We start from the raw sequence: 8,764 nt of genomic DNA, 5'->3' as shown, positions 1-8,764 counted from the left end.
AAAGGGAATAACACTCGAAATGTATATAAGAAATACTCAAGTTAATAAAAAAAAAAAAACATAAGGATTTTGCTTTAGAAAATAAAAATAAAAAAAAAAAAACAGAGACAGAAGGAACACCCATTCAGAGCCTGCCCCACATGTGGCCCATACATAAAAAGCCACCCAATTAGACAAGATGGATGAAGCAAAGAAGTGCAGGCCGACAGGAGCCGGATATAGATCTCTCCTGAGAGACACAGCCAGAATACAGCAAATACAGAGGCCAATGCCAGCAGCAAACCACTGAACTGAGAATAGGACCCCCGTTGAAGGAATCAGAGAAAGAACTGGAAGAGCTTGAAGGGGCTCGAGACCCCATATGTACAACAATGCCAAGCAACCAGAGCTTCCTGGGACTAAGCCACTACCTAAAGACTATACATGGAGTGACCCTGGACTCTGACCTCATAGGTAGCAATGAATATCCTAGTAAGAGCACCAGTGTAAGGGGAAGCCCTTTGGTCCTGCTAAGACTGAACCCCCAAGTGAACTAGATTGTTGGGGGGAGGGCAGCAATGGGGGAAGGGTGGGGAGGGGAACATCCATAAAGAAGGGGAAGGGGAGGGATTAGGGGGATGTTTGCCTGGTTATAACATTCGAAATGTAAATAAGAAATACTCAAGTTAATAAAAAAATAAAAAATAAATAAAAAATAAAAGTTGAGCCACAGAAGGCTGGGAAAATGAAAACAAAAAACAAAAAACCAAAAAACAAAACAAACAAAGAAAAAAATGGCTCTTCAGCTCCATCAGTCTTTTACTCCTCCATGTGGTAACATTGTTCAGTCCAACGGTTAGCTATAACCATCCTCATCTATATCAGTTAGGCTGTGGCAGGGGTTTGCAATCCCATAGGAAGAACAACAGTATCAACCCACCAGACACAACCAGAACTCCCAAGGACTAAACCAGTAACCAATGAGTACAGATGGACGGACCCATGACTCCAGCCATATATATAGCAGAAGATGACATTGTCTAGCATCAATAGGAGGAAAAGCCCTCGGTCTTCTGAAGGCTCGGATTCTCGATGTAGGGTAATGCAAGGGAGTTGAGGTTGGGTGGGTGGGAATGGAATCATCTTTATAGAAGCCGGGGGAAGTGGAGGAGGTATGGGAGTGGGGGAAAGTGGACAACATTTGAAATGTAAATACATAAAATATCCAAGAAAAATACATTAAAAAAGAATAGTGATATAAAAATAACTACAAAAATGTTTATAAAATGTAAGCAAATAGGTATTTAATAAACATCTATGGGATGAATATATGTGTACATAATTATAAATCATAATTCATCAAACTTTATTTTTGTTACACTAATTATGATACTGTTAAAAATTTTGCACATTAAAAATTTAAAAAAAAGAAAAAATGAAGATGGACCTGATTTTAGTCAGAAGCAGTCTATGACTATCCAGAAGACTGCAGGAAACATAAGGAACCTATGAAGGGCCTATTTTCAATTAAGCATCCAAATGAAGTCCAAAAGCAAGTGATAGCTGCAAGTGAATTCCCTTCACTGTTAGTCATTATGGAACAGACACATTAGTTCTGAGTTTATGAAAAGCCATACTGAAAACCTTCTTCTGATATAATTATTATTCTCCTTCATGACACAATTGATGGGTTTTAATGTGATTCTTTTATGCCACCTCCAAAGTGTTACCACTTTTTCCTGTTTGTCTTGGTTTTATATATGAAAAACAAGCAATGCTAATTTATCTTTGCCTTAAACTGCCTAACTTCAACCTGCTCAATATATACTATCAATATACTATATGATATATATATAAATAAAAATCATTCTTATTACAAAAGAATATTTTTCATTAACTGGGTTATTTAGCAAGAAAGAACACCTCAATTTATTATTAACTGTAATTATGTTTGTTTATTAAATCCCAAAAATATAACAGAAGTATCAGAAATTATTATAGAAGTATAAACAAATAGGGGACCCAATTTAAAATACACTAAATCATATTGTTCAAAGACTTATATACATACTTGTTTATTCTTCATCTCACAATGTTTATGAGCTGAAAATATACTTCCTTGTTAAAAGTCTGTTTTGTCTAAATGTTGGCTAATTTTTATTAGGTGTTCAGCAGACATTATTAATTAGCAATGATATGATCTTATTATTTTTTGATGCAATTGCGGGGGTATTGGAAAACCATTTCTCTAGATATAATTCAAATTAGCCTTTCAAAGACCAGATGACTCTGTAGAGGTTCATGCTCTGTCCCTCAGATCCCTGGAGCAGGGAAAGCTGAATAGTAGAAAGAGGGAGGCGAAAATAAGCCAGCTGGGAAGCAATGCAGTTTGTTGGTCCTATGTGGTAGTTACAGCCTGAGTAATTGCTGGGTGCTTGCTATGGGAGCAATTCAATTTTCTGTCTCTAGAGCCCTGCAACGGGCAATAGATCAGACTAGCCACCAATGAAAATCTTGTGTTCCACAGTCCTACATATGGCAAGGGAAGCAAAAATGACCAAAATAGGGAATCAATCTCTTTTATGGGCTCCATTGGAAAACCAAAGTAACATCAAACAGTATAAGACTAAGTGACCTACCTTGGGAAATGCAAGTGTATCAATTCTCTGAAGCATGAAAGCAGTTCAATGGCTCCTTAGTTGACTGATACATGACTTCTAAGGAGACTACTGGGAACAAGGTGTCTGTTCCAAAAGTGTGCTGTTTTATGTCATTACACTCTAGACTGGGGTGTTTAAAGGAGGCTGTTGTGCTCTATTCTCTCTGATACATTTCTAAAGAATGGATACTGGATTACTAATGCTTCAATCTTTTGGTTCTAATGTGCCAGCATTTTCTTCATAAGAGAAATTCTCTTCTTTTAAGAAATTCCATTTTACCAAAGAAATTGAGTGTGTCTGGTAATAATCTTTTAGTGAAGCTTAACAAAGTTGCACATCCAAAATTGTTCTTCCTTTAGAGAATTCCTGGGAATAGGTGTTCGTGTATTAAGCAATAAGATACTCATTCAAAAAAAATCAAAGGTCTAAAATACAGAAAAGATAGAAAATGATTTTTATCTTAAATTGGTCTCAATGTTTTCATCAGGATATTTTATAAAAGATTCAGCTCCCTGAATATAATTGCATTATGGTGAGTACGAAATGAAAATATGGCAGGGTAATGGAGAGACCTAGAAAATCACAGAGAAATGACTTTGTAGCTCTCTTCTACTCAAAGCCATGATTGAGGGCAAGTGAAAGGTTAAATGACTGCTCTATTGAGACGATTAGCAAGCATTAGGCAGAATTTGATGGGACAAAGGGCAGCATCTTCTGAATAAGGGAAGAGATCTAAGGAACCCCAAAAGCGAGTACAGTGCACACACACACACACACACACACACACGCACACACACACACACACACACACACACACAAACACCCCCCCACACACACATTTCGGACACCATATAGCATCCATAAATGATCTTATTTTTGTGTTTGTATGCATAAATTAAATTTTACACTGAAAAATCTACACAAAGAAAACTAGGCTTGGGAATGGAAAGTATGCTCAGTACAAATAATAGTGAAAGCAACAGAAGTTTTCTGTACAAATATCTCTGATGCTCAGGGATAGCAAGCACTGGTATTACTATTGTCCAGCTAATAACACGTAGAGTCTCCAACACATAAGAAAATGTGCATATTTCAAGTGCAGATGAATCATGAAAGTAAAATAGCTTCATTCTATGCACATGACATTTCTAGAGTCTTATTAAAAAATAAAAGAAGTCCTTAATGATTTTTAGTGTGTATGCTCTTCTGTAACTTTACAAGAGTTTAGAACAGCCTATCTTTTAAGAATTCATCATTATCTGAACCTTGTGCATTATTGAATATTCAGTGGAAAAAAGCTGACCCAGTAAGCTGCTTCCTCATTTACTGCTTTGTTATGAAATTTAAGGAAAGAACAAAAGCCCAGTAATCTCTTGAGGCTTCACAGTGAGACCTTCACATTATACCAGTTTGCTGTCTGTAAAAATCAGCTGTAATCCTCTGAAGTGCCTAGTAGGTACTATGTATGTCTGTTACACAGTACAATGGTGGATATGATGTCAACACAATAAATGAAACAAGTCCTATTCTCGCCTCCCAAAACTTCAATAAGATATCATTTATTGTGAACAGAACTAAGTCATCTTGAATGTATTTAGTCATAACAGTAGCATATGCACATGTATCTAATTATTGTCACATACAATACAAATACACACATTAGAGAATAAATGAGAGATATTTCTAAAGGCTTGAGACTGCTTTTGCTAACAATTCTTCATATGTGTCTTTAACTAGAGTTAAATGATATAGTATTAATATTGTACATATCAATAAGAGTAGACAAACTGATTATTTTAGAGATTATTCTTGAGTCTTAGAAAAATTCAAACGTATTAATAAATATTATGTAGCTATAAGGGGTAGGAAGTAGAACTATGTTATGTCCCTGTACCACATGGAGGAGCACAGGCATGCTCACTCACATTACAACCACCTGTTCTTCATGAATGTCACTCATCAGTACATGTTCCCCTTCCATGAGGGTTTTCCTGAAGATGGACTCTAAAAATTAAAGCAGCATTCCCAGATAAAAGGCATGAAATAGTGACTTAGAATTTGTTTAATATGGCTGTGGAAATATCTCTGTAGACAATTGCCAAAAATGGAGGTTGCCACTGAGAAGCCACTGAATTCCATTAAGCAATTTGTAAAGAATGGAAAATTCCCGCACAAGAGATATATATTGAATTATGGGCCCCTCCTTCAGACTTAGGAAGATCTGCATCAAAAAGATAAGAACAAAAACTACTGTGGAGATAATGATCCCATTCATGTTTTTAAAATAGGCTCTGAGGTTCCGCCCTGTGGAGATGTGTTCCATGAGAAGATTCGTGGGCTTTTCTCACGTATTACAAAGGATGAAACAATCGGGAAGTAGTTCCTTTCATTGTGAATGATCCTGAGGCTGAAATTTTCATGATATCGACAATGTTAAGAAATTCAAACCAGGGGGTTGGGGATTTAGCTCAGCGGTAGAGCGCTTGCTTAGCGAGCGCAAGGCCCTGGGTTCGGTCCCCAGCTCCGAAAAAAAGAAAAAAGAAAAAAAAAAAAACGAAATTCAAACCAGCTTATCTGGAAACCACTCTCAACTGGTTGAGACTTTATAAGGTATTAATGGAAAAGCAGAAAAGAAGTTTGTTTACAATGGAGAATCCAGAACAAGGCTTTTGCTCATGGAGATAACAACTGTACACATGTTGGAAAGCAGTGCACAGGAGAAATGAGAACAAGAAGCTCTCAGTTGTATAAATGTGCATGTGTGTTAGTCCAGAGGATGCAAGATCATAAGTTGAATCAGCCCCAACACCTTCAATGAATAAAGGAAGCAATGTGGAATGTGAGACTTCCTCAGCAACTGCCAGGGACACTGGAGGGTCTGCATCAAGACTTCACCCTCTCAGGACCCCTGGGATATTTTTTCTCTTTGTCCTCTTGCAAAGGAAGCTGATGGCAATTTGGTGTCTCCCTGTCAAAACAATCGAATCTTCTTGGGGCTACAGTTAGTCAGTGCTGAGACAAGAACAAAAGTCCTCTCAAAGAGCAGTTAGTTGCTCTTAAATTCTAAACAGTCTCTCTAGCTCCTCAAAAAGCTATTTTTGCTTTGCCAAGTGGATTGTTTCAATGGACTCAGTAATTACTCAAGAGCTTTTGCTATGTGAGCGGACATTTTGCTAAGATAAACACAATTCATTTGTTTGTTTGTTTGTTTATTTATTTATTTTCTTGCTTAAGTCCTTAGTATAGCCAGAAGAGAGACAGAGTGGGCTTCGGGGAAGGATAATATGTTTAAAAATAATTACTTGTATTAGGTTTATTATTTTCATATTGCATGCATTAGTTTTCCTGTTTTATGAAAATACTGTCTTATATTAATTTATGTAAGTATTTGGCTTGATGTACTGACATGAGAGATAAGAGAAATCAGAAGAAAACAAAGAATATTAAATAACTGTGGGTCAAGTTGCTAAGTGGGTTAGCTTCTTTTCCTGAAGTTCCGACACTGTGGAAAGAGCAGGAAGAGGAATCCTTCTTCTGCTGGTGGTCCACTGTTTTCTTAAGGTATTGCCTTCCTTTCTAGCTTGCTCTAGTGAAACCCTTGTTTGTTTGATCTATTATGATGTCCTCTCTGATTCATTTTAAGGGACTCTATGAATGAAAACTGCTGCTGGAGACTTCCTGGGAGTAGCGCTATGAATTGTGCTCTCATATTCATTGCGTCATTCATAAAGGCAAACTAAAATTCATAACTGGAGAGCTAGTTTTCATAGATTTAGTTTTCCACAAACTCATAACATTTTCTCACCCTCACTCACCCAGTACTCAAGTTTGAAAATCTACCTTTATATCATCAAAGTGAGAGCAGTTATGAAATTTCTTGAATCTCTTTAGAACATACAAACTTCCTTTTAATGTCTGTGTTATAAGGAAGGAATAATGCTCTCCTGCTGGCCTGAAACTGAAAGCTTTGAGGTTTTCAAGGCAGGAGTCATTTTTCTCTTTCATGTTTTGTTGTTGATGTTGTTAAAATTCAAGCCCACAACAGGGGTTACTGCCACCCAGTTTGATCATGAGGGTTAATTTCTCAGTGCACTAATACACATTCCAATGTTTTTCCCAGCATCCCAAAGCAAATGTCCCTGTGAGAGTACAGGGTACGAAATCAGAAGGTTATAGTAGATACAATACTGAGAAGACATAGTGTCCCGTGCTGATATGATATGGTTCATGATAGACATCTGGTGGCAACACAAAGTTTTCTTGCAAAAAAAAAAAAACTTAAATGGTAGGAAATGCAGAATACATAATAAATAGAATGCATGGTAAGTGAAAACTATATGCATACATTTTATAACTACCTCTCAGTGGTGCACTCATGGCAGTCAATAACATGCTATGCAACCCCCTCCACCCTGATTATACTAGCACATGTAGTCCAGTGAAAAGTGGCGAAAAGAAAGGTAAGATGAATTGAAAGGCAAGGAATGGAGTATGTTTGTTTAAATTAGATTGTATGACTATATAAAACTATCAGAAAATAAGAATGTTTTAAAAAGCTATAGGAAAATAATAAAGGACTAATTAAATAGTAGGACAAGTACAGTATAATAAAAAGCAGGCTCTCCTTGAAGTACATTCTTGGGATTATTATGCTAGATTTCTATATGGCAAAGTGTCAGGCTCCAGTAGATATCCAAATCCCCATCCCCTTCAATGATGAATTTTTTTTCCTGATTGTCACACCCATTTATTTAGATGTTCACAAATTCTCTGTAAATACGAGACTTCATAGAAAAGGTACAGATGTGATTTAAATATATTCAATATTATTTAGATCCCTTAAAATACTGTTATTTTGAGCAGTCTCAATTCTCACCTCACCCAGGGATTAGATTTTGTTTAAATTAGGGGTTTCTCATCTTTGATTTACCCCAGTTTAATTACAACAATGCCTACATATTATTCACCCTAATTTTAAAGAAAATACTATGCATTTAGTAAACTGAAAGTTTGTTTGACAATAATAGAGTTTTATTCGGTTTGAGACACATTTGCTTATGATGACCATGAAAGCACCAAGAACCAAATGATAAGGTTGGTGCATTCAGATTCAGAGAAGCAAGTAGCTTATGTGATTGTCAGAGAAAAGAAAAGTCAAATGTAACTTCTTCACCATTATCACTTTCTGTTTTTATAAAGCAAAAAAGAAAAAGAATTGTTTTATGAGAAAATTTTAAACCATCAAATAAATGCAAAAATATATGTACAGCTCTTTCTCAGAACTACTTCAGGGACTTCTATTCACCTCTTTATAGTTATCAAGCCCTAGAAATAAATCCTGTCAATGGCTGAGTGGTGTGAATAGACACCCAGGCAAGAAGAGTATTCCGTTAAGTGAAATACGATAAATGCAGGAGAAAACTTGTTTTCAGATTCTCATGTCAGTGTGGATTAAGACAAAAGACTTCAAACATGAAAACAAGTTAAAGAATAGGTACTGTGGGCAGGGGGAAGAGCAAGAAAGACTACAAATCAGACTGCAAAACAGTGAACACAAAGAGGAGTTAGTCCTTAAAGAAAAAAGGAAGAAAAATATTTTAAATTTCTGAACCACTCATTCTTGTGTATTAGTGGATATAGTTGCTCACATGATGGAAGACATTATGAAGCTATAGATGCTTTAATCTACATTTCAATAATTTTATTTGTTCTATTTTTAACTTTTATTTTAAATTATGCGTATGGCTGCTTTTCTGTGAGCTTATGCATGTGAGTTCAGGTGACTAGAGTTGGAGTTAGAGGAAGTTATAAGCTGCCTGTTCTGGATGCTGGGCAGGCTCAGATCCTCTGGAAGAGCAGCTAGTACTAAGTACTGATCCATCTCTCCAGCCCCTATTCTAATACCATAGATAGTTCAGTTCATATTAAAAGCATCAAATATACATTATAGAATTTATATTTAGATGTAAAATAATAGATATCGATAGTCAGTTTTCTAACATTTACAAAACAAAATATTTAAGAAAATTTAGAAATTGGTTACTGAAGGAACTGTGATTATTTCTCAAGTTTCCTTTTCTTTAAGTGACATCTTAAGTTAAAAACAAAAATATAAACCAGTGGGA

At 36.0% G+C, this 8,764-nt stretch overlaps 1 pseudogene; it reads left to right on the top strand.

The window, feature by feature from the left end:
* The first annotated feature begins 4,536 nt into the window (after positions 1-4,536).
* Ppa2-ps1 (inorganic pyrophosphatase 2, pseudogene) lies at positions 4,537-8,314 on the top strand (annotated as a pseudogene).
* The last annotated feature ends 450 nt before the right edge of the window (positions 8,315-8,764 follow it).

Source organism: Rattus norvegicus, chromosome 6, assembly GCF_036323735.1.
Source record: "Rattus norvegicus strain BN/NHsdMcwi chromosome 6, GRCr8, whole genome shotgun sequence".
NCBI classification, from domain to species: Eukaryota; Metazoa; Chordata; class Mammalia; order Rodentia; family Muridae; genus Rattus; species Rattus norvegicus.
This window is presented reverse-complemented; position numbering and strand designations above follow the sequence as displayed.